The sequence below is a fragment of the Ceratotherium simum genome, chromosome 12 (assembly GCF_057802395.1).
Source record: "Ceratotherium simum simum isolate JZ-2026a chromosome 12, ASM5780239v1, whole genome shotgun sequence".
In the NCBI taxonomy this organism is placed as follows: domain Eukaryota; kingdom Metazoa; phylum Chordata; class Mammalia; order Perissodactyla; family Rhinocerotidae; genus Ceratotherium; species Ceratotherium simum.
In genome coordinates this window covers 49,585,321-49,609,651 of record NC_141911.1, presented here as the reverse complement: position 1 = coordinate 49,609,651, position 24,331 = coordinate 49,585,321, and the positions used below count along the sequence as shown (strand labels likewise).

At 34.2% G+C, this 24,331-nt stretch overlaps 1 long non-coding RNA gene across 1 annotated transcript; it reads right to left on the bottom strand.

The window, feature by feature from the left end:
- Positions 1 to 1,536: 1,536 nt before the first annotated feature.
- Positions 1,537 to 19,330, bottom strand: LOC147915850 (uncharacterized). The gene is made up of 6 exons (XR_015553747.1): positions 19,278 to 19,330; positions 18,250 to 18,345; positions 17,464 to 17,582; positions 10,906 to 11,113; positions 8,633 to 8,730; positions 1,537 to 2,070 (listed from the first exon to the last, which is right to left on the bottom strand). It is a non-coding gene; the product is annotated as an uncharacterized LOC147915850 (long non-coding RNA).
- Between the last annotated feature and the right edge of the window lie 5,001 nt (positions 19,331 to 24,331).

The following is a 24,331-nucleotide window of genomic DNA, read 5'->3' as shown; positions in this document are numbered from 1 at the left end:
TCAGCAAAAAGAGGAGGATTGGCATGGATGTTAGCTCAGGGCTGATCCTCCTCACAAAAAAAAAAAAAAAAAATCTTTCATGATACAGATATATTAGCAAAATATCTGGAGAGGACAGGCTGTCTACTGGCCTTTGTGAGGCAGCTAGGGCTTGTGCAGTGGAGGCCAAGGCAGCAGAGGTGGAATGGGGGAACCAGCGAGCTGGGGATGGCTAACCGGTTGGCTTCTCATACGGTGTCCTAGGTATGCTGAATAGAAAGAAGCTGAATAGAAAACTTTACACCCTCATTTGGCAGATGCAGAAAGAAGTTTAAGAGGGTGATGTGACTTGCCAGAAGACCTTGGCCTCAGTAGATACTTGAGGCTGGTCTGAGGCGTTCTTGGTGCATGCAAAAGTACCTACATGTTTACCTAATAGAAAGAAAAGATAGACGCTGAAGTTGTCTCATAATATTTCAAATCAGACTCTACTTGTCGTTCTCCATTTCTTTCATAGTTTTGGAGGAGGTATTGGAGTCTGGGCACTAACTGTTGGAGATCTTTGCACTGATGGGCTTGTCTGTTTTTTACCTGTTGGTCTTCGAACAAATTAGTAGATGCAGGTTTGAAGGTGACACAGGAGGTGGAGAATGAGATTGTGGAATCCACTGAGGAGCGGAGCTGCAGGCTGCTAGGGTTATCTGAAGTGATCTTGCTTGGACACAACCTTCAGGGATTCTTGGCTGCTGCTTACACCCTTTGGTGTCCAGCACAGCCACATGGCCCTGAGGCAGAGAAGATATTCACCTTGTGATCTTTGTGAATAACACTACCGAGTTGAGTAAGGCACAGTCGTTCCCCTGGGTTACAGTATAAATGTGCTCCCTGGAGCGGTGAACCACGTGGGCCCTTTCTTCAACATGGTGACCATCTACTACGTTCATCTTTACTTCCAGTCAAATAGATCTACTCTAGAGTGGCAAATTAGAAAATATCTATTTTACTATTATATTTAGAATTTCTCAAAATAACTGCTTCTTCTTTATGTATAAATATACTAATACTTTTTATAGTCACTGTGTTACAAATCACCTTATTGAACTTTTTTTGTGTTTTAGTTGATGTGTATGCTGCTACGTTGAGTTAGATATTTTGTACATTATTTATTTGGAAAAATATGTATGAATATTGAATAAATGGAAGTTGAAACATAGGTTAGATTTGTTTTTCTTTGTTCTAATTTCTTGAGTTTTAAATATATAAATTTATTTTCCTTCTTGTTTGATATTGATAATGTTTAAACTTTTTTGAATTTGTATTAGGTTTTGAACCTTACAGATTGTGTTACATATTCTACTAATTTTCTCTATTTTGAATTATTTTGTGAATAAGGATTTTGATTTATTATTTTGTTAAGGAGTTTAGAAAAGTATTTTGATTTTTAACTTTATTTCATTGTGATAAAAAATAGAGTTGACACTATTTCTTTCCTTGAAAATTCTTTAGTTTTTCTTTTTGATGTTTTGTTAGCATACCATAACTACTAAAAATGATGTATATCAACTTTATTAAATTTCTCAAATATTCTATATTCATACATTTCCAACTATTTTATAATGTTATATTTAATGGTTTGTTCTGCCTACGACTTAAACTATGCTCATGTCCTATGACTATTTCATTTCTGTCCCTTCCTCCTTTTTATTTAAAAAAATGTTTTGAGTATTTTGATGCTATATAGTTTAATTTGTGATAGTTTTTCACATTAGTATATATTTGCTGACATCGTGACCTTTAACCTTCTTACTTCATTTTCTTTTAAGAACGTGCCTTGTATATAACACGGAGTTGGCTTATATTTTTAGCCCCAGCGTTCTCCATATTCCTCTGTAGTGTTGGTGTACTATGTGAGCTGCTCTGATTTTTTGCAGATGGCCTTTCTATGGATACTTTGATTTGAGATTTCTTCTCATGTTTTAAATCCATCTGCCTCTGTCTTTCAGAGATTTCCTTGTAGTTCCTGGTCCAGCACATCATCACTTCTTGTTTTCAGCACTTTTTTTATGTGCTCTTAAATCATCTCTCTCATTTCTGAAAAGAAAGCAAGTATACGTACTCAGTCCACCATTCTGAGCCAATACAGATTGCTATCTCTTTCTATGCATTTGAACTGTCTTTGAGAAAACTGAATTAAATAAACTTTGTGTCTTTCAGTTTGAGCTATGTGGTCATCAGCTTTAAGCTAGAAATATGCTTGGAAAAAAATCTTTGGCTCATGAGACAGTAGAGAAAACATCAAGATTGTAAACTATTTTATCTTTTTTTGCTATAAACATAATTGGATTCTTCTTTAGTATGAATGGACTTATTTACCCACATGTAATTTTACCCAGAGAAACTTGCATTTTATGTTTCCAAAGAGTTTCATGATATTTAAAGGATGTTTAAGGATACTATCATATCCTTAAGACTGATGTCTTAAAATCAACTTGAGATTTTAATCATATGGAGAAGAGTTGGTAAATGTTACAAACTTGGCATCCACATTAAAGGCATTTGTAGGAGGGATAATAAAAATATTTAGCATTTAATGTGGCACTGGAATCAACTATTCAACATGGGAAACTGACTAATTAGAAAAAATACTGAACACAAATACTTGTATGCTGTAATGGCGTGTACTGGCTGAATATTGACTATTTATAAATATTTATAATAATTCTGAACTTAAGGAGTAAAAATGTTATGAAAAATGAAACTTTGCCATTGTCTAAGAGCTATTGTTTTTAACCAGGAGTGTTTCAGAGTAAGTGGCTGGCTTAAAAGCAGGCATTGAGTTCTCTATTTAGAAGCTGGTACAAAGCCAAGGCAATTTTGAGTGAAAAGATGAGCTGGAATTCAGTGTCTTTTAATTAGGCCACGTAGGCAAAATTTATTTTTAAAATCAAGAAAAATAGAAGAAAAACAATGGTCCCACAAAGGGAAACTTGCTGCTTTAAAAGTTATTCTTGTCTGAGTTGAATATAGAATTACTATTTACTTTAAAAATCAATCACAATTCCACTTTATATCATAAAGTAAACTATTTTGCAGAATTTAATAGGATTATGCTATTGATTCCATCTATACAATGCTGGCTGGTGTTGCATACCTGCGAACTATGGCCTATTATGTTACTGAGCACAAGAGAAAAGGGATTAGTCTGTGAAAGAACCAGCAGATTTCATGGCGCCACACAATGTTCACATACCTGTTAACTCAATACTCATTTTATGTTAGTAAGCATCAACCAATAAGAAACAAAACAAAAGAAGTAGTCTATTCTAATCCTTGAAACATCTGGCTAAGCTTTTTGAAAAACTCAGTTTGGAGACCTATTTAAAATCCAGGCACTATGTATGAATGACTAGTTTTTGTTTGTTTTGCTCACAGAGATCAAAATAGTATTGAGTCACTGATTTCAACTGCACAGGATTTCAGAAACTTCTGTAGTATCTTTTTGAGAATCATTAATCAGACTGGACACTAATATCTAACTATTCTAGCTTATTTACAGTCTAACTCAGGGAAAAAGTGATGAAATTAGGGTGTGAGGGCGGGAGACAGAGGCAGAGGGAGATTTGATGACAATGGAAAAGGCAATATGATGGCAGAAACAGAGACTGGAGTCATGTGCTTTGAAGATGGAGGAAGGGCTACAAGCCAAGGGATACGAAAAGCAGCTAGAAGCTGGAAAAGGGCAAGGAAATGGATTCTTCCCTGGAGCCTCGAGAAGGAAACAGCCTTTCTCACACCTTGATCTTAGCTCCATAAAACTCATTTTGGACTTCTGATTTCCTGAATTTTAAGAGAATAAATTTGTCTTGTTTATGTCACTAAGTTTTTTTGGTAATTTGTTATAGCAGCAAAAACAAACTAATATGCTGATTTTTCACTTGGTTATTGCTCTCCAGGTTTCCCTTTGATAATGAATCAACAGAAAAGACTACAACATTTATTATTTATAATAAATGGGCGTCAATGTGTTAATCTAGCTCTACTGGGAAGCAGACAACAAGATCGTGTTAGAAGTGAAAGATTTATTGGGGATAAAGTCTGTGAAAGTCAAAGGAGAGAGGGAGTAGTATTAGGGAGACTCTATGGTTCAAGTGTGACATCTGTGAAAAGACAGAGGTAAGGAAGAAACATTGGACAGGAAGAGCTACTGATGCAGTTCTGAGAAAGTCTCATTCATGTCAACAGGGAATCCCAGAGCCAAGATCGCCTGTTAGAGAAGTCTCACGTTGGGCAGAAACAAGACCCAATCATTGTACCGTGCCCAGTCATTAGCAGGAACATCTCAGGAGTATGTTCTTGGCTAGAATACTGTGGCAGATTCTAAAGGTGTTGTAAATGAAACTGTCAGCTGGCTGCAGTCCTTGTAGCAAGTTTTCTCTTGCAGGAGTATCCAATGGCATACCTGTCTGGTTGCCACAGTCAATTCAACATTAATGGAAGCTCATTATTGCTGGCTATCAAGTAGGAAAGGTTGGGTCATGCAGGTTGTGGAGAGTGAAGGGGTGAGCATAAAAGTTCTTAGGGGATGTACATATTTATTAAAGGTAGGACCAATTCTTTGCTATTTACAAGTCAGTAATTTTTCAAATGGTTGCACCAAATACACAAATCCTTGAGTGTATGGCAGTCACTTATACTGGTATCCAATAATATGCAAAATTGTTATATTATTAACCAAATGTCAACAATTTAATATGTATCACCCTTGTATTGTTTTTTGTTTTGAGACTTTAGCCAGTGCAGCTGTGCTTCAATTTCTCTGTCTCATCTGTGAATGAACATTGTCACAGGCAAGAACCGCTGAGGTTCAAGTTATCTTCAGTCTTGGTCTGATCCAGAGCTTCTAATTTTCCAATCTAGATTTTTTGGGGCTATCCCTAAATGTACCCTATCTCAATGGTAAAAACTCTCTCTAAAACTTAGCAAAAGATGAAAGTATAGGCTGCAATGACTCTTTTCAATTGTAAATATATTCGATTTATGGATTCCTCGACCTCATATCAAGGTTTAGGGAAAACTATTATTTTGTCAAAAATTTCCTAGGTGACTGTCAACAAGACAAAACCATGTGAAAAGAACAGCTGAACTATTACTGCACCAATACTCAATTTCACACTTCCGCCTTCCTTTGTCCTCCTCTCTTTCACCATAGCAAACAAACAAAATTTCCATCCACCAGTACAACAATGTATCTATTATGTTACAGTTGATAAGTAATGGTTGTTAACAATAAGTTATAAACTTTCCAAATGTGTCATATGAGAAAACTACTACCTCAAATCTTAATTGTTCCTCACAGGCATTATTAAAAGTCTGAAAACCTATACTTGATAGCTGATGAATACTTCCTTGAGAAATTTAATGTTATTCAGCACATTGGTTCTTAAAAAATTCAATCTACCTTCAAATGTATTTGCATCATCATTCATCTTTATCTCTTTTTCTCTATTCCTAAAATGAGGGACTATCCTCTTTCTCAAGGCAAGTGCATCTCACTGTGCGTTAATCTTCTGTCTCTGCCAGTTATCTTCTTTTACACAGGCCTTCACTCTGAACAAACAAAACTAAACAAAGAGCTTTATTTAATTCCATGTCTCCCTACAGCTACTGTAAGACATCTTTCTTCATCTTGTCTACTGAATTTCTTGAGAGTTGTCTAAATTCACTCCCCAAGTACATGGGTTAGAGTTTTCATTGAGAAACAATGCTAATCTGACTTTTCTCTCTAAGGTCCCTGCCTGTTGCCACTTTCAATATAAGTATCTATCTGTTTCCTGCTATGCATATCACTTTGGTTACTCTTCTCTTCCTTGGCTTCTATGATAACACAATTCTTTTTCTTCATTCATTTACCACTGCTCTTTCTATCATCCTCTTTGCGTTTACTTTCCTCCCTCCCTCTGCTTCTTTCTTTTGGTGGGGGGGGTTACTTCAAAGGATTCCTTCTCAAGCCACTATTCTTGTCACATTGCTCTTGTCTCTAGGAGGCATCATTCACTTTATTTTGTCCCAAGAATGAGTGATAAATGAAAGACTGATATTTATCTTCTCCAGCTCAAACTTCTTCCTGACTAAAGTAACTATTATCTGTCTTCCTTACAAATGTTCCACAGAAAGCTTGAATTCAAAATGTTCAAATTTTTAGTCAGCATAGTCTCTTATAAAATCTATTTCTCTATCTGTGTTCTTTATCTGAGTTGATAGCACCACCAATTACCCAAGCAATCTTGGAAATTTTTCATTGCCTTTCTTTTGTCCCATATGCCAATTACCTGCTAAATCTTGCTGCCATAATCTTTTAAATATTTACCTATTTGTGATCTTTTCTCTATAAATATTCTCCCAATGGCAACTTAAACATTTGATCAAAAATAAAATCATAATTTTTTTCCCTAAAATTTCCCTTCCTTTTATTTGTAAACACATCGCCCAATCCAATGCCAGTGCTAGAATGGAATTATTCTTTCCGTTTTACATAAGGTATATTATAAGTTACCAACTCCTGCCAATTTTATTAATAAATATGTCTCACCTCTGTGTCCTCTCCATCTTTATTATCACTGCCTTAGCACAGGTACCCATCGCTCTTTGCTGGCACTATTTGCAAGAGCTTGTTAACTAGTTCTCTTTCCCAAAGACTTCTCTTTATCAATTTTCTTCATACAAGAACTAGAGTTATCTGGCTAAATGCAAGCCCACTTATTTAAAATCCATCAGTCAGTTCTCTTGCCTAAAAGATAATTTCCAACTTCCTCAAGCTGGCATATAATGTCTTGCAAGAACTAGTATTTTCTTATGGCTCCATCCTCCACTTACCCTTGTAGAATCAGTACTTTTTATTCTCCATAATTTTGCTCATATTTCCTATTATAATGTACTAGTTGGGATTCTTCAGAGGAACAGAATCAATAGGATGGATATATATATAAAGAGAGAGATAGAGAGAGGGAGCAACAGAGAGAGAGATTTATTTCAAGGAATCAGCTCATGTGTTTGTGGGGGCTGGCAAATCTGAGATCTGTAGGGCAAGTTGGCAGGCTGGAGATTCAGATAAATGTTGATGTTGCAGTCTTGAAACCAAAGGTTTGAAACTCAGGCAGAATCTATGTTGCAATCTGGGGGCAGAAATCCTTCTTCTTCGGGAAATCTCTGTCTTTGCACTTAAGGCCTTCGACTAATTGGATGAGGCTCACACACATTATGGAGGGTAATCTCCTATACTGAAAATCACCTCATTTTTAAAATTAACTGGATCTAGAAAATACCTTTATAGCAACATCTAGACAAGTGTATGACCAAACTATTGGTCACCATAATCTAGCCAAGTTCACACATAAAATTAACCATCACCTATGATAATGGCCTGTCCTTTCTCTCATCTGCCTATATAATTTCTATTCCCCTCCAAATTACAGCTGCTGGAAGTCTGATATGGCTCCTTTTGACTGTTTGGTGGCTCTAATTCATGTTTTTCTAGTACTATCTGCTGTCCCCATAATCTTACCTTTCATATTGGTTATAATTGTGTTTTTTTTTAATCTCACTAGCCAATAACCTTCTTGAGAACTTAGATTGTTTTACTCTCTTTTTCCTGTAACATTATTCAGGTAATGATAGGCATGGAATAAATATATCTTAAATAAAAAAGAATGAGTATTCCATGAAAATATTGCAAGAGTCTAAAATCTCCACTCACAATAGTAATTTTTCCCTAATGCTCTATCACCTCCACCTTTACATTTATTATTTCCCACTGTTGTACAGCCTTGAACAAACATATTTTATATTTTCCCAATCATTACATATGCTATATTAATTATTTGATATTAAATAAAAAGTTTGTTCTTTATATTTTGAATGTCCATCTATAGATTCATATACAGACTATTTAGTTTCTATTCATAGATTTAGACATGCATAATCTAGACTTTGTAGTTAAATATGGTCTTCTAACTAGAACTTTGGAGCTCTGTCACCACACTTTTATAGTTATAATCTTGGATGGAGTGTTGTGACAATGGCTGACCTCACACGTTGTGGGTGACTATATTAGTTAAATCTCTGAGTCCAGTAGTGACTTTGCCCTTGCTTCACATAATTACCACCTACATATCCAACACTAACTTCTTCATATCACTATTAAGAAAAAAATACTGAAAGCAAAATAGTAACATTCTTGTAAAGGAAGACCTTGTCAGAGAATGTTTCATCACAGTATTTAATTGATTAGGGGTCTGCATAATTTTACTGAAAATGGCCGGAGAGTTCACTAGGTTTTGTAGGCCACATATAGTTTCTGTCATATATTCTCTTTGTTTTTTCTTTTCTACAACCTCTTAAAATATAAACATCATTCGTAGCTTATGGGCTAAACAAAAAATAGAGCTCTTCCAGATTAATCTTCAGTGTGGATCTCTTAAGTAATTGCATAATTCTCTAAGAGATGAGCAATGACTAGAGATGTCTCCTCACTCTTTCAAGCATATTTATGACCTGTTCCATTCTTTCCTATATTAAGTAAGATTTTGTTTGGCTATGGACGATAGAAAATCTAAGATAACCAAGATAAAAATTTCTTTCCCTCAGGTAAACTTACAGAGGCATAAAATGCAAGTCTGATCCGCAAATTTCTTAGGGATCCAGGATCCTTCAAATTTATCAGTTCACTTCCATCCTCTTGGTTCCGGATAGATTCTGTGTTCCAGGTTGAATGAAGGAGAAACAAAAATATTAAAATGTGGCAGCATCAAGTGTATCTAAAGAAATGTTCAAGGAAGCTTCTGTAAGCACTTACCTTTATATCTGTTTGGCCAGAACTTACTAATGTGGGCATATCTAGTTGCAAGGAAAGGTAGTCAACTTGTTGTCCTTATACTAGATAGCAATATGCCAAGTCAAATTTTCTATTTCTTTCTTCCTTTTTTTTTTTCATTTTTTTGTGAGGAAGATCAGCCCTGAGCTAACATCTGATGCCAATCCTCCTCTTTTTTTTTTGTGAGGAAGACTGGCCCTGAGCTGACATCCATGCCCATCTTCCTCCGCTTTATATCGGATGCCGCCACAGCATGGCTCGACAAGCAGTGCGGTGGTGCGCGCCAGGGATCCGACCCTGCGAACCCCAGGCTGCCGCAGAGGAGCGTGCACACCTAACCACTTGCGCCACTGGGGTAGCCCCAAATTTTCTATTTCTAAGATAGAAGGGGAGAAAGAATTTTAGTGGGTAACTGTGGATTCCTGTCATGATTCTTTCTTATTTAAAACAGAAAGCCCAATTATGGTACATAAACATTTACTCCCACAACAAAGTGTAGCCGATAAAAATGTATTATGCGTGTTGAGTTTTGTTAAGCTATCTGTCAATACATTTTAATAGTTTAGTTTAATCATCCTTATTCTAAGAAATATTATTTAGTTTGTCAGAAAAAAAACTCACATAAGGGGCTGGCCCCATGTTGTAGTGATTGAGTGCGCACGCTCCCCTGCTGGCGGCCTAGGTTCAGATCGTGGGCGCACAACAATGCACCGCTTGTCAAGCCATGCTGTGGCGGTGTCCCATATTAAGTGGAGGAAGATGGGCACGGATGTTAGCCCAGGACCAGTCTTCCTCAGCAAAAAGGGATGGATTGGCACGGATGTTAGCTCAGGGCTGATCTTCCTCACACACTCACACACACACACACACTAAACTCACATAAAACTAGATTTCTCTGAGAAATATCTATATACCACAAAGCATAACTGATCAAATACACACATCTATGATCTTCTGGTGATATACACAATATTAGACCTTAAATGTCCTTACTAAGTGAGTTTTAACATACCACACTCTGAAAGATGTTTTTTGCCTTGCCAATTTATCATATTCTGTCATGATACATGGAGAAATTTTAAAAAAAAGAATGTATGAGAGGAATATTTTAAAATAGTTAATCGTTCTAAAGGAGAATTCTTTAATGATATATTTCCCCAGAATAATCTCCGAAGAAGATGACTTTACTAATAATCACTTCAACAACAACAATAAAAAATTAGTAGGTGTATCAGTTCCCCCACATTTATAGCACATGCAGTTTTAAGTGAAGGCCACTATTATAAAGGAGAAGTTTAGATGGGAATTATACGATGTCTGTCTAACTCACCTTTCTACTTGTACCCATATACATCATTTGGATTTTCCATATCTTACATTTTCCACATGCAACAAGACTATTTACAGAATTTATTCCCACCCTACCTGGAAAATATACATTAATTCATGTGCATATTCATATGAATTTTTGTGTGATCAAAATATAACAAAGAGTAAAATAAAGGATTGAAAATATTAATATTGAAAATACATATGTTTTTAATAAGCTCATAAACAGGTGGAAATTATCCTAGAATCACTTCTTGATAAGAATAATGTGTAGTCCCTTACATTAAATGAAGAATTTCTATAGTGACTCTTCCCACTTATGTTATTTACTTCCTAGACAACCTAAGCACAACTGATACAAACATAATTGTTCCATTATTACTAGATATTTATTAAACTACTGTGTTTTACTAAGTTTGATTTGAATGTACTGGAAATAAATTACGTAAAATAACCTTTCAATCAAAATTACATCTAATGGCAAAATTAGCATTTATCTAATTGGAGAATGCTTCCATGAAGGCTTGTATACATAGACTGATTTATTCAGCAGTCTTTAAATGTGATTTAAATGAATAGGAAGTTAACCTAGACAATGGCCATTTATTTGCTGCAAGTATTTTATTTCAAGAGCAAATTAATAAGCAGTAATTCTGTCCATACTAAACAATAATTCAAGAGTTCAGGGCAGAGAAGAACGGTGAATACTCTGTGAATATTTAACTTACTATTCTGTGTAGGTAAAACCAGAGCTTGCCAGTCCCGTATAACATATGCCATTAAACTAGTAGTTTGTTTCATTTTGTGAATTGTGCATTAGGTTTAAATGTGCTCGTGAACAACTTGCGTATTAAGAAGCTTTCAAACTCAGCACAGATATGGGAAATCCAGATGATCCACACTTCTAGATAAAAACTAATATGGTTCCAAATATTTCTGAAAAATAGAAAAGGAGAAAGAAAAAGAGTAGTAAATCAATTTGCCTGAAACTTTAGTTCTTTCCGACATGCCCCTGATGAATATCATCTGATTATTCTTTCCTGCTTGTTGCTGCCAACCACAAACTCTTCATTCTAGGATGTGCTGCATATACTATTACAGTAGCTATAACAACTTTTTATTTGTATTTTAAAGTGACATCTTCTTGAATTTAGCCTTTAGCTCTACTAACATAATGATTCCCCTGTAGAATTCTTAGAAATAACTGGATCAATTTTATTTTACCTTCTTAAATACAGAGTAAGATGTACGTTTTTTCTTTCCCGAGGAAGATTAGCCCTCAGCTAACATCCACTGCCAATCTTCTTCTTTTTTCTTTTTTTTGTATGTGAGCTCTTGCCACAGCATGGCCACTGACAGACAAGTGGTGTAGGTCCACGCCCAAGAACCAAACCCGGGCTGCTGAAGCAGAGTGTGCCAAACTTAACCACTAGGCCACCCGGGCTGGCTCAAGATGGAACTTTTTAAAGTGACTAAATACTTTTTTAACTTCATCAGGATACTATAAAATATCTTAAAGTAACTTCTTCAATGACCACAATTATTATTTATGAAAATACATACATATAGTTTAGTATAATAAGGTATAGTATAATTAACACCAGGAAAAATGAAATAATATTAGTTGGTTGTAGTTTGTTAGCCACAGCCAAGAATCTATTCTTACTCTATTCCAGAGGGACTTAAGTAATTGCTATTTAAGCTAAAGAAAGTTATATACATACATTTTATTTCTCTGACTGCTGCTTTTAGGGTTCAAATAATGATTGTTTCTGGCATCAGATGGCTGATATTTATGCAATGCTCTACTTCTCATCAAATATTGGGTAAACATGATATTTCATTAGCAAATGTAATATTTTAAAAAATAATAATTGTTGCTTTAGAGCCTGATTTGAGACACTACTCAAAAGCCATCATGAAATATGCTGTTTTGTACGTATTTTCCTTACTGCAAGTTGAATTTATTAATAGTTTGTTTGCTAAAGTAAAAGGCATTCTCAAGATTTATAGCAGAAACATTCACAACAGATATTCACTGTATTGTATTATTAGTAGAGGTTTTGTTGAGCTCCTGGCATTCTTTGATTAACTGCCATTGGAGACATAGTTTGCAACAGGACTGTGTCAAAGCTCTATGTCACCATGTCTCATGAAGTTACTGGTAAGCCTTTAGGGAGGGTAAGTGTATAAACATTCACTTAACAAGAGATGTATGGACAAGCTGTGAAAGTAATGACTAATTGACTGCCATTCGGGATTTATTTGGAAATCTTTTGACTCTGGCTCCACCTCACGTAATGATGAATGACGTCTGTTTCTCTAACAAAGGGAAACAGCAAGCATGGGCCCAGAGCAGCCTCTCAGAGATGTGACTAGAAGTCACAGTGTTTCAGTCAGTGGAAACGAATAGATAGAGATAGAGTATGTAAGGTTTCCCTCTTAGTTTTTTGGTAGTGAAATTAATAAATTAGGGAGACAAAATAGAATAATTTATTTCTCTGCAGGCTTAAAATAGCAAATCAAATTGAAGCAAATAATGAATTTCAAACATTCTAATTCTAGAAATGCTTATTCTTGGTTGTAGAAATAAAGTATAGTTTCTGTTTTCTGTGAGGTGTAGTTTATATTTTATTCTTTCTGCTAAAGTGTAGAATGGGCAAATGTGCAAGTTTTCTTGTTCATCTTCATGGTCTTATTAAAAGGGACTAAATTTTGCTATAATTAATTTTCTCAATAACTATACCTATCCCATCAAGGAGCAAAGTCATCTCTCTTATATTTTACTTCCTGTAATCTGCCAAAAAAGGGTACAGAGTAACTGGAGAGAAGAGAAAAGGGGGTTGAGTAAGCGTTGTTGGGATTAGTAATTGAAACTTTTTATGACTTTTCAAAAAATGAAATCAATTTTCTTAAGTATTTAGACTTTTTAGACTGTCTCTTTAAATATAAATATCATAGGATACTAAGCTTTTAGTTCATATTTAAAATTATGAGGACTCCATTACATATAACTCTGATGATAATGCACGTGCTTAGGAAGAAATGGAGCCGACAGCATGAAGGACCTGTAACGCTTGCCTTATGGTCTTGCCCATTGTACTAGCTTCTTGAACTTATTTTGGATCCAAAGATATGAAACAATGTAGGTTTTAAACCTCTGACTATTTAGGCATATCACCTGGAAAAGAATTATAAAGTTTCCAAAATACCAAAACAAATACAAACAAAATAAAACAAAAAACGAATACCAATTAAAATAGACCAGTATGTGAAAAATCAGCAAAAATACAACACAAAGGAAATATGAAATAGAATGATGGCACATAGGAGACTGAACATAAGTTTAACCACTAAATGTAAATGGGATTATCCTTCTTTTAAAACACAAATATTTTCAGAATGGCTTGCAAAGAAAAATCCTTCTGTATGTTTATGGAAGATAGAGACCTAAAAGAAAAAGATACTGAAATAAAGGAGACACAAAGGCATACCAGGTGAATACAGGCCAAATAGAAACAGGGATTGATATCTGAAAGGTAAAATTCACAGCAAAAAAATCAACAAGAAAAAAGACACTTCATACTGTATTAGAACAATTTCCATAATGAAGATATAACAGCCATCAATATCCACAAACCAAATAAGGCAGCAGTCATCTTCAAAAAGCGCTATTGACATGAATGACAAGATGTTAACAGAAGCATAATAAAAATAGACAACTGGAACATATCACTCTTGGCCTGAGACAAGTCAAATGGTTAAACTATGAGCAAGAACTTATAATCTTATAATATGTGAATGATATAATCAAAGGTAAATTCTATGGATGTATAATAAACTTTACATCTAGATAATAAACTAAACACCTTCTTTTCAAATGCACATGGAGACTTCAAAAGAGGTAGTGGAGTAGGGATATAATAATTATTTTATTTATGTTTATTAATTAAAATAAAATATTTTATTAAGATGAAATGTTTAGGAACCAATTCATAACCAAACTTTGTAACAAATATCACCCTATTCCTGTCAGGCAACGTTCTGGGCACTGCTGTGTATACATTACCAAGTTCCTGTATCTCTATTCCACTTGATGTAAACCATGTATTCATGCATTATTTTTCTGTTCTAATCCTCCATATCCATTAACATAACAATTGCACATAGTTTTGATTCAGTTGCTAGATCCAAGATATATATTAAAACACAAACACCCATACTGGGGAAAAAAATCCACAATACAGACTATTTTAATAAATAATTTTCTTCATTTATAACAGTCCAAACAAAAGAATTAGATTGCTGAAAGACTGCTTCATATACTTTAATAATGGTAAATAACTTCAGAAATATTGAGGATGTGAAATAAAAGGTAAAGGAAAAGTACTAAGGTGAGATTTTGGTTAAAACTGAAATAAATGGCAGAATAAATAAAAGAAAAGGATAGCACTGTTGATTGTGCATAAAAGAGAAAAATGGGAAGGTAATGAAAGTTGATTGTCGATTGCTCTGGTTCCTGTGCGTTGCCTTCTGTAATGCATCTGCATGTCTTTTCTGCTTTTATGATTTTAATTTCATTTCTATGCAGCATTGCTGAAGCAGAGGCTATATCAATATCAATGAACTATTAGTATGCCTCTTTTGAATTATATTTTCTTAGCAAACCTTTTCTGAACACGAACAAGCTGAGTCTTTTGAATATTCCAAAAGAAATCTTAAGCAGTTACCAGGAAAGTCTACTTGTGCAGACTTTCAGAATAAAGGATAAAGTATATTTTAATTTAATTAAATGAAAATCTATTCAATTAAGATAATTTATAGGATAAGGAAGTAGCAAGGCTAAAAGCAATTGAAAGACATTCAGAAAGCAGGCTATATTCATAAAGATTTTATGTATTTGGGAAAGAAAAAAATAAGTTGTCTACTAATTATAACAATTTATAAATTATTAGAAAAATATATAGCCAATAAAGCAGTATAAATATCCAATTAGTTCCAATACAATACTGAAATAAAAGTTCAAATCAATATAACCATATGAAGTCACAGATAGTGAGTTGGGAGCAAATAAGCATGAAGCATATGTTACCTCTTTCTTAGTAGAATTCTTATTTTAATTTTTCATTTTAAACAACTCAGAATAAGAGTTCTACCCACTAATATAAGGATGTGCATCTTATTCATTTATTATTTCTCTATATGGGTATATTTTATTCAAAAGAAATATCAAAAATGTTATTTAATTCTATACAATAGAAAATAGCATTATATTCATTTGGAATTTGGAGATTATGGAAAACATAGATGTTCGGTTGATCAGATTTACATATATGTGCCATGCATTACCAGTAGGTTCATTCAAATTACATGGCTTACATTTTCCGTACTGCTCATGCCCTTTTCTGCTTATCCTACGTTCTTGGTTGAAGACCATTGACCTTCTCTTGAAATAACATGGAGGAAAAAGGTCAATATACAGGTAAATTCATCTTATCAGGCAAACATTTTCACTGTATTTCCATCTGAGCATATGCTGCAAATATGCTCTGGGGAAAGTAGATGGGTCATAAGTGTGCAAAAATAAATTCTGTGGGCCGGCCCCATGGCTTAGCGGTTAAGTGTGCACGCTCCGCTGCTGGCGGCCTGGGTTCGGATCCCGGGTGAGCACCAACGCACTGCTTCTCTGGCCATGCTGAGGCCGCGCCCCACATACAGCAACTAGAAGGATGTGCAACTATGACATACAACTATCTACTGGGGCTTTGGGGGAAAAATAAATAAATAAAATTATAAAAAAAAATAAAATAAAAAAATAAATTCTGTATCTACATATGTAATAGATTAGCTATGTATGGAAGCCTACTTAGAAGTTTCTTATGTGTTTGTCAGTCCATCCCCACTGAATTCATGTCTTCTTTTCCTTCTATATTAAAAAAAATGCGTTGTGTCTTAGCAAAGACAGATAACTGGGGGACACAACGTATATTCACAGAATGAAAGCACTCAGAAAGCTCCAGAGGTCACTAGATTGGTCACCTGATCTGTAGGAGTATAACTTCATATCATCAAATGCTCTTCCAGTGAACAATGTGAAAGCTGTGAAGATCGTTGATATTTCTCCACATGAGCTAGCCAGTCTTCTGATGCAATTTACAACCGGATATTTTAGCATATTATGTGTGTTTCATTCATTTATATTTTCTTGTTTTGTTTTGGTGTTTATTTCCTTGGCTTCTTTTACTGATAACTTATAATGACGGGGTCTCAGACAATTACCATCATCTATACTACATCTGTAGTTAACTGAGAGTGAGCCTACATATGAAAGAATTTGGCACAGTGTCATAAGAGCAAAAATAATCATCCAAAATATCTATTAGTATGAATCTTTCTCAGTAAAATACATGAGATTTTACCAAGTGATAATGGAGTTGTCCTATTTCTTCCTCTTTAGCCAAATCTTCTATTCCTCATCCCCAAAATAAGTACTTAATATCCAAACATTCAATATATACAATGATAACTTAGGAGATTACAAGAAAATCTTAACAAAGGTCATACTATATGAATTTAAGAATTACAATACATCTAAAATAAAAAGCTAATTTTGCAGATCTTGCTCATGACTTTTGATATTAAAATCCTCTATCCAGAGTTAACAAATAAATGTAGATTTCTTTGTAGACAAGTTGTTCTAGATGGGAAAAAATTACCTAAAATTTTGTATATCATCCATCTGTGAAATTTTCTAAACTATTTCACAATAGTTCACAAAAAATATAAATATATTAAAGATAGTTTTGTTAGGCAAGCGGTTGTACCAAAACATTCCATAGCATTATCCTGTGAAAGAATAACACTCAATGTCTAAGGAAGGATGACTGCTGTAGAATCATCCCTAAACTTCAAATTTTTCTTAGGAGTAAAAGATGCTTTAGGATGCCAAATATTCTAAATTAGAACTCTTTTAAAATGCAGTTTCTCACATCTCATGACCAAAGACTCTCATACAGTAGATCTAAAATAGGATGTAGGACTCTGCATTTTAAAAGCATCCATGTGATATTAACAAAAATGGTTTGTGAGCTATGTTTTGCGAAGCTTTATAAATATTTATTCTTGCGTCTTATTTTCAATTTAAGAAGGTGCCTGGGTTGTCAAAACTCAGACTTCTAACATTTGATGTTATAAGGTATAGCTCCCAGGTTGTGGGTGGGGAGAAGGAGACAACTGATCAAGTGGCCTCCATTCTATGGCACAGCATTACATCCTCCTTCACTCACCGTGGACATCAACATATGGCTTTCAAAGATGCGTAAGTATGTTCATCAGTGCTCTGGACAAATCAAGGTCAAAATTCTGCCTCCTTTAAGTTGTTTAGCACAGGTGAGACATCCTGGAACTGAAAAATAACAGTTTAAACATTTAAGAAGGATAAAAAGGAATATATATTTTAAAATCTGTCTTGTGGAGTCTAGGTTTTGAATCATATCTCAGTTACATTTTACTTTAGAGTTCACAGGATTACTTCCCTTTTCCCTCTGGACTAGAGATAGTCACCATCATAGTGTCTCAAAAGTCCTCCCAATTTTGTATTTCCCACTAAAAGCTACTCCAGTTTCAGTTGATATTTGACCTCCTACACACAGGTGTCTGGTTTTACCCTTTGTAGTCATATCAGCGTAAGTTCATCATAAAACAATAATACTGTGTTATCTACTTAATAAAGAGACACTCATGCAGTAATAGGAGTCTCGATACCTCTGAGTCTAAACTAATAAATACCTATGTTGGTGTAAAATTTTATAGAAGGAGGATTTATGTCTCCTTCTTAAATCTCTCTCCAAAAAAGAAGAAAAAAAACAGAAACACAAACTCCAGCTTAGGCAAATCTAAAAGTCATCTGTAAAGGTGAGTCACAACATATGAGACAGGCTTGTCAATTAGAGTAATGGTCAAAACAAGTGCAGGAAGAAACTAATTGGTCACCTGAAGTTTCACATAGAGTGAATACATCTGAGGACAAAGATAAAAATCTTTTATTTAGAGGAAAGAAATTGAATACATACCCCAGGTATGAGTCTTCTGTGGATAACATTTGGCACTGAGACCCCAGAGTAGCAAAGGAGCCAAGGATAACTAAAGAACATAAGCACACACCATCTCTGTGGGAAGAGAAAGACGGGATTTTGAGCAATCTGCAGTTGATGATCTCTATTGACCACAAACAAATATACACCCTGTACAATATTGAGCTTCACTGGAAAGCAAGCAACTTTCCCAGTGGCCTGAGACACTACTCTTGACTACTCAATTGTGTGAATCATTTGCAAATAGCCAACATGGAAAGAACTCAAATTTCATCATTCAGAGATTTGTAAAAGAAATTTTTCTATTAAAGTAGAGGGTGAATTTCAGGTCTGACACATATAGAGTTTGGCAGTCTTCACTCCTGTCCTCACAACAAGAAAAATACTGAACAAACTGAAATCAACAACTCTTCTTAGTTCCATCAGAAAACTGAGACTTCAGAGAAAACTGCCACTCCAAAAACTGGAGAGACAGGCAGATACAGAGAATCATAGCTTACCAGGAGCAGAAAACATTACAAGAGCTAGCAACTGAAAGGAACACTTAAAGGTTAATTAACTAATTTCTGGGAACTACCATACACTAGCTTGAGAGATAAAAGTTCCTGGAGGCTGAGCCTTGGGGGATCCCACACTTTTGTGAGTTTTACCTCCAGAAGCCTTACCAGGTTCTCAGGGTGAAAATCAGAGAAAATCTTTTCTTGCTTCTGGCAAGAGGAAGGGAAATGTAACCACTTTGTAATAGCCCAGAACTCTTTTTCTCTTTAACAAAGGAGAAAATATTTTACCAGAGTCTAACAACATAGAATAAGGGAAATACCCAACTCCAGCCACCACTAGGCTTCCATTCTCACTTAAAGGGCTAAGAAAAGCTGAGGAGCACTTGTGAAGTTAACAGCCCAGAGGCGCAGGCTCACTAAAAGGCTGAGACCTAATCAGAGAATTATAGCGCACTTCCTCTCTTCCCCACACTTCCTCAATAGGGCCTATTTACTCAGTCGTCTTACCTGATACATCACGTCCGGCTTTCAACAGAAAGTTAACAAGGCATGCTAAAAGGAAAAAAACACAGTCTGAAGAGACAAAGCAAGCAATAGAATCATAATCAGATATGGCAAGGATTTTGGAATTATCAGACTGGGAACTTAAAATAACTATGATTAATATGCTAAGGAGTCTAATGCAAAAATTGGACAACATTCAAAAAGAGATGGTAGTATAAACAACTCTAAGAAAGAATCAAAAAAAAATGCTAGATATAAAAAGCATTATCACAGAAATAAAAAACGCCTTTGGTGAGATCACCAGGAGATGGGAAATGGGAAGGACAGAATCAGTGAGCTTGAAGATATGTCAATAGAAATGTCCCAAGCAAAGAAGAAAAATAATGAAAAAAAAAAAGGAAGCAAATATCCAAAAATTGTTGGACAATTTCAAAAGGTGTAACATATGCATAATGGCATACCAGAAAGAGAAGAAAAAGAGAAAGAAACAAATTAAATATTTGAGGTAAAATGGCTGAGAATTTTCCAAAGTTAATAACAGAAACCAAACTGCAGATCCAGGAAGCTCAGAGAACACAAGATAAATACCAAAAAATCTATACCCATACATATGATATTCAAACTGTAGAAAAATTGGACAAAGAGAAAATCTTGAAAGAAGCTAGAGGAAAAAAACACACCTTATCTATAGAAGAACAAGGATTGGGATTACATCAGATTTCTCTTCACTCAAACCTTGCAAGTAAGAAGAGAGTGAAGTAAAATATTTAAGGTATTGAAAAAAAATCTGGAACCAACAGGTAAAATTATTCTTCAAGTAAAAGAGAAAATTAAAAAGATGATATCTAGAAAATATCCCAAAATTTGGAAATTAGCAACACACTTCAAAATAATCCATGGCTCAAAGAGGAAATCTCCAGAAAAATTAAAAATTATTTTGAATTGATAGTTTCAAGATGAAATACAACATATCAAAACTTGTGGGATGAAGCTAAAGCAGTACTTAGCTACAAGGAAATTTATAACATTAAATACTTATTTTAGAGAGAAAAAAAGTATTAAATCTATGATTTAAGTTTCTACCTTAAGAAAATAGAAAAAAAGCAAATTAAATCCAAAGCAAGAAGAGAAAATAATAAGAGATCAATTACATTGAGAAGAAAAAAATAGAAAAAATTAATGGAACCAAAGCTAGTTCTTTGAAAAGATTGGTAAAATTGAAAAACCTCTAGACAGACTGAGCAACAAAAAAAAGATACAAATTATTCATATCAGGAATCAAAGAGGGCCTTTCATTACCTTTCTCTACACCCCATAGACATTAAGAGGATAAGAAGAAAATACTAACAGCTCTGTAACCAACTCCTTGACACAACCTTCCAAAATTGAATTCATAGCATAAAATCCCAAGAAAGAAAACTCCAACCCCAGTTGGGTTCAGTAGTGAATTCTACCAAACATGTAAGGAAGAAATAATACCAATTCTACACAATATTTTCCAGAAAACAGAAGAAGAAAAATACTTCCCAACTCATTTTTGTAAGGTCAGCATTACCCTGATATCAAAACTTGACAAACACATTAAAGAAAACCACAAAAAGCCTTTAAAACTTGAATTGTTAAATGACCGTCTTTTTTAACTCCACCTCCCTCCCACTTCAACCTCTCCTGAAAAATCTCCATCAAATAAATAAATAAACAAACAAATAAATAAATAGCCCTTAGATACATCTATGTATCTAAAGACTGAGAGAAAAATGTCATCAGCTTCAGGTCTTCCACTGCATGCCCTCTGGTGCAAGGCTTGATGAGCGGAGCTTGGGCTGATTTTAAATCTCATTTGTCCTGTAGCAGGCTGAATAAATCCCCCAAAGATATCCAGGTTGTGACCCTGGAACCTGTGAATATTATCTTATATGGCAAAAGAGACTGCAGATGTAGTTAAATTGAGGCTCTTGAGATGGGGACATTATCCTCGATTATCTGATGGGCTTTAAATGTAATCCCAACTGTCCTTATAAGGAGGCAGAGGGAGTCAATTGTATTCTATACATTAGCAATGAACAATCTGAAAATGAAATTAAGAAAACAATTTCATTTACAGTAACATCAAAAGAAAAAATAAGGATAAATTTAACAAAACAAGTGTAAAATGTATACTCTGATAAACTGGAAAACATTGTTGAACGAAATTAAAGAGAAACTTAATAAAAAGAAAGACTTCTCATGGTCATGGATTGGAATGCTTAATATAATTAAGATGGTAATACTCTCCAAATTGATGTACAATTTCAACGCAATTCCATCAAAATATAGCTGATTTTTTTTTCCAGAAATTGAAAACCTGATTCTAAAATTCAAATGGAAATGCAAAGGACCAGGATAGCCAAAACAATCTTGAAAAAGAGGAATATTAGCTTATTCACATTTCACAATGTCAAAACGTATTACAAACCTCAGTAAGCAAGTGTGATATTGGCCTCAGGATAAACATATCAATCAATAAAATAGAACGGAAAATTAAAAAATAAAAAGCTTAAAATTTATGGTCAATTGATTTTACACAAATTTTTCAAGACAATTTAATGGAGAAAGAATAGTCTTTTCAAGAACTAGTGTTGATACAACTAGATACCCACATGTAAAAGAATGAAGTTGGACCACTTCCTCATACCATACACAAAAATTAACTCAAAATGTATCATGGACCTAAGTGTAAGAGCTAAAACTAAACTCAGAAGAAAATATAGGAGTAAAACTATGTGAGCTTGGATTAGGCAATGATTTCTTAGATATGACACTGAAAGCAAAAGTGACAAAGTAGAATGGAAGAGTGGATAATTTGGAGTACACTGAATTTACATTGTGCTGTAAATAATACCATCAAAAAAAGTGAAAACACAACTTACAGTTGGAGAGAATATTTGCAAATTATATATCTGATAAATGACTTTTGTCTAGAATATATAAATAACACAACTCAACAATAAAAAGGCAAAATAACAACAATAAAGACAAATAAAAATGGGGAAAAGATCTGCATAGACATTTCTCCAAGTAAGATATATAAATGGCCAGTAAGCACATGAAAACAAGCTCAACATCTTAGTCATCAGGGAAATGCAATCAAAATCAGAGTGAGATACCATTTCATACCCACTAGCATGGCTATAATAATAAAAAGGGCAGATAATAACAAGTGTTGTTGAGGGTGTGAAAAAACTAGAACACTCGTATTGCAACTATTATGGAAAACATTTTGGCAGTTCCTCAAAATGGTAAGCATAGAATTAACACATGACCCAGTAATTCTATTCCTAGGTATATATCCAGGAGAAATGAAAACTTATGTCCACTTAGCAATTTGTTCACAAAATTCATAGCAGGATTATTTGTAATAGTCAAAAAGTGGAAATATATGTCCATCAACTGATGAATAAATAAATATAATGTACTTCCATAGAATTAGATATTATTTAGTAATAAAAAGGAATGAAGTACTGATAACATGCTACAAGATGAATGACCTTGAAAACATGACGCTAAGAGAAAGTAGCTAGTCACAAAAGACTACATATTAAAAAATTCTGTGTTTATAAAATGTCCAGAACAGGCAAGCCTATAGAGACAAAAAGTAGATTAGTGGTTGCCTAGGGCTGAGGTGTGCTTATGGGGTGGGGCCGGGAGGGGGACAAACCATTCTAAACCTACATTGGGGCACGGTTACACAACACTATGAATACAATAAAAACCATTGAACTGTACACCTTTGTTGGAGAATTTTATGGCATGTGATTTATAGATGTTTTAAAAAAACTATGGTAAATAATAGCACCTTGGAGCTTTGTGACAAGAAAAGCAAACTACATTGGGGATAGAATATTATTCTTTCACACTTATCTTTATTTAAAATAAATTTTTAGAAAGGGCCTTAGAAATCATTTACTGTAATTCCTTCCTTTTAATAAGGAAACTGAATCCCAAAGGTGTTAAGTAGCTTGCACAAATTATTAAAGGCAATACAATAGCAAAGCCTATCCCACATCATTGTTGTGTAGATTAAATTTGGTGAAGACATATGCAATCTATAAAGTGCTATGTCAATATTTTATAGATATTAATATCATGTTACATATAATGTTATATATATGATGTTATGAAACATAGAAGGTTTTATTATTATTTATGACTTTATTAGAGTGAAGCCTAACTTGTTTAATATTCATCGTTTTGGAATGATGAGCAGAATAAATTATGACATGTGAACTGATAAAATTTCAATTTATATTCCTTTTATCCCTTTCTGTTTGCCTCTTACTTCTACTCCGAACTTTTTGCTAGTGTTTGGAGTGTTTCTTGATAGCAACTTTGGAGACAGGGTATTATTTGATTATTTTAAACTATATTTTTAGAAGGAAATAAATTCTCTCTGGGTTTACGATAATCAAAAAATCAAAATCAATGGAGAATATATTGGTCTGGGATTAGTTTTGGAGGTTCTCATGTGGATCAGGGGGCCAGAGCAATGAATTGAGTCTCCTCTCCTTAATGGGTTTTTCCTTATATTATTTAATGTGCTCAAAGAGAATTAATCCTAGTTGTGGAGAACATTAAAGGAATGGATCAATTTTCCCCTCAAAGGAGTTTTCGAATAACCCATATGACCTTTGCCTTTTTGATTGCTCAAAATCCTAGGATATCTGAGCATGTCTCTTGAGGTTTCCCTTTTCTTCTTCCTTTTCAATATTTATGTTAGCCATTGGTTTTTGCCTGGGGCAAGAACCTAATAGAGGAGAAATAGTAATGTTTTCAAAGCACAAGAATCTAATATGCATTTTTTAATCTAACATTAAAAGGACTATTTTGTTTTTTTCTTAAACTAAGATGAAGATACAGAGAAAATTTGGAGGTCTGCAAATTGCAAAAATTAAACTTCTATAGATATTTTTTTAAAAATTTCCTCTATATTCAAGTCTCTATTTGTCCATAATAATCCCTTTCCCTGTTTCCCTGGAGAAATTTTCCTCAGTTTTGCTCTATTTAACTAAATATGTGGA